Raw genomic sequence first — 3,544 nt, forward strand, 5'->3', positions numbered from 1 at the left:
CTAACTAAAAATTAAGCGTCTCTAATTGAACATTGAACTTCTCTTGGACTGGACAGGAATTGCGCTTTGTCATATTTTTGTGAAAATTCGAATCACTCAAGCAAATTTTAAAACACTGGTATGGGATAACCTGTTTCGTCTGGAAACCGCAGAATTTAAAGTCGCTTCCACTTGGGATGCATTTAGCGAAAGATAACCACGAAAACAACCGTCAATAAATTGAGTTGAGGAAAGCTGTGAGATTTTCTAGAGGCGTATTTTTTCCTCTTAAAATTTCGACAACTGCAGAAAAATGTTTTTCATTCAAAATCTGATTTAATGGTCTTTTTTTCTCTGTGATTTGTTAGGTTGTTTAAACTTGAATTTTAAGAAAGTAGGCAGGGCCGGATTTACCTACTTGCCGCCCATGGGCCGCTAGTATTTTGCCGTCCCCATCTCATTCGATTTGAAACATCAATGAAAATGAACGTGCCAGCGGGGGAGGGGTGCATAAGACGCATTTACTGGTGTTGAACACATTTTTTGGGAAGGCCCTGTCAACACTACAAGCAAAAGTTAAGTTTTGTAAACCTATCTCTGTGTGAACAAGACCTTCCATTCATGAGGAATGAACGAAAAAGTTATGAAAGAACAAACATAAATGTAGATTAATGATTCTAACTTCCGCCGCCGCACCTCGCAGACAGCACTGTGTTTGACGCAATGCGTGAAGTATTCACGCAGTCTTGTAGGCGCTATGCGTCTCACGCTGATCGCACTGTGTTTGCCGCAATGCGTGAGATATTCATGCATTCTTGTAGGCGCTATCCGTTTCACGCTGTCCGCAATGACCGCACTGTGTTTGATGCAATGCGTGAAGTATTCGTCCAGTCTTGTAGGCGCTAATATATATTACATGCCGATCGCCGCGCCGAGGGCTTCTCCTTTTCATCTCAAGTCCTCGTCATCATTTCTCTCTAGATAGGTCGCGCCGTTCCAGGCCAAATTGCGTGTTTGGTTTCTCTCTTAACTCGACTAGTTAAAGGTGCTGTCTCTTGTATCACTGGAAGACGACAAAAGTAGAAATTACTAAACTCTCAGAAAATTAGAGATTTTGCCTACTTTATACCTACATTTAAAAAAATTGCAAAATTTGCCACCCCCTATAAAGCCGCCATTGGCCGCCGGCCACCCCCTTAATCCGGCCCTGAAAGTAGGGAATACAGCCAGTTCTGTTGACGTCACAAGGTGTTACTTTTTCTCACTTTCAAATCGATTTTCCTCTAATTTCTCATATCAGGAAATACAATGAACTCGCCTCAGTCGGCACTTTTAAAAGAAGCAATGAGATTTCTCATAAGAATTCTCCACTGAAAACTTCTTCATTTTTTAAAGATTAGTTCAATTCTTTATTTCGCAAATTGCAATTCTTTCCCGGGAAAGAGTCAAAATTTTGAAACCAGTCCACAGATACAAAAAAAAATTGGAAAGTGGTAAGCACTCCGAGATTCTCTGTATTGGCAAATTTACTTGAAAATCAGAAAATGTGTATGTATCTGTGAAATAGAAACATCGTGACGCGGGAAACAATTTTTCTCACTCGGCGACTCTGGAGAGTCAGAACATGACAATCCCGCACGAGAAGCCGCGTCTTGAACTTTCGTGTGAACGATCTCGAAAACGGGAGACCGAACGGCCGTTGAAAACGGAATTACCGTCGAGAGAAGAGGAAAAGGGGGAAACCGATTATCAAGACTTGGCGATTGTCATTAGTGTACCTACGAGCGAAGGAAATCTATCGAGTCCTCTACAAAAGTAAAACATCGTAAGTTCACAGCAATATTGCCAAGATCGTGCAAAATCTTTCGGCCTCTAGCAGCGAGTGAACTAGCGCTTGCGATTAGAATTCGGTCGCAAGCGAGCGGGTGGCGGAAATGCGTTTTTTCGATGACAAATTCGACTTACGCGTGGCTCGGGTTGCACGTAAGGCAGTGGGAATGGAGTCGAAATCTTAACGGTGCTGTAAAGCTCTAATGTTTCGGATCCGAGACCCGCTATTGTTTATCCCCCGGTTGGCGGGAAAAAACCGAGGGGGGCTCGAGGGGACGTAACAAGGCAACTGAGAACTGAAAACTGAGCAATGAGCGTGGCGAGGAAAAATTTTTAAAACTCTCGAGAGCTCGTTAGAAAAAAGAGGGAGGCGGGGAAAAGTTCACCGGAGTTGGTTTTAATGAAGTGAAATTCGTCCTCCGCTCGGCTATTAATCGCTCTTTGCCCCAGCCGTAGTCGTAACCCCCCCCCCCCCCCCCCCCCGACACCTACTCGCGACGGCCGACAGATAAAAGTCACCGGATTTCCCGTGTCGCTACGGGGGGCGAGGAGGGTTCTCGCACAACTTTATTGTGGCCGACGCCTTATAATGGAGGAGGAGGGCAAATTGAGTCGCCGAAAACTGGATCTTGTTTCGTTGTGGTTGAACCTATTCGTTTCCAAATTATCAACAAATTTTAAAATTGAATGATAGGATGTGTTCGTTATGGACAACGGTCTTTTTGTTGCTTACTCGGTGTGAATTTTTGAGAGTTTGACGATCGTTCTTGAGCTCATGTTGACTCATTTTGACATTCCTCTGTAACAAGTCAAGCTACGGAAAGATCACACTCATATGAAGGGTGCAGTCATGAATGATGGAAACGTTGATGCAAATAATTTAGAAACAACCATGATTTTGCCATCAACATCTGTGAATAGTCTTAAACATCATGAAAACGATTCTAGCTCCTAAGCCGCTCATATTGCCAGTACGATTATTGAAGGCGAATTTGATAAAATAAGCTCCACTCAGTAAGGATAGTAATCAATGTGAGCTCCTTGCCAGTATGAGTAAATATTTTCCCATCCACTCATTATAATTATAATTATTTAGGAGTAATTAACAAATTAACAGCGTGGAATGCTCGCCAATAAGCGCGTAAGGCAGTGCTCCTTGCGAAGCACAGGTAAACCCCTAGTCCAATAATATGATGCACAACTGAATTTATCAAAATTGCTAATCAACGACAATGAGCTGTTTCCACCGGAAGTTGTGTGATCTCTCCATAAAGTAATTATAGTTTGCATGAACGCAGCTTCATGTCTCGTAAACCTCGTGAGAGGTCGTGAAATATTTCATAAAATTTCAATGTTTCCCTCTTTCCTGCGCTCAACGCTGATTGGCTGTTGCACTTGACAAACGGCGCTCGGCGGGAAATACAGTGATTGGTCGTTGCACCTAATGAGCGGCGCGTGGCGGGAAAAATACTGATTGGTCGTTGCACTCAACGAACGGCGCGCGGCGGGAAATCTGCGCAGCAAGTGAGAATTTTTTTGCGGGCAGTAAAAACTTCCCCGTCAATTTAAATAGCGGTTCAAACTTTTAAATCCTCGCGCGCGCGCGTAACGCGCATGAGCCAGTTCAATGCCACGTTCCGCTAGTTATTCCTCAGCTTCCACTTGGTTCCTTTTTGTGGTGATCTGGAACTGCGGAATGCGGAAACTTTAATCAAAACAAAACACCAACACATCT

The sequence above is a fragment of the Bemisia tabaci genome, chromosome 1, assembly GCF_918797505.1.
Source record: "Bemisia tabaci chromosome 1, PGI_BMITA_v3".
Lineage (NCBI taxonomy): Eukaryota > Metazoa > Arthropoda > Insecta > Hemiptera > Aleyrodidae > Bemisia > Bemisia tabaci.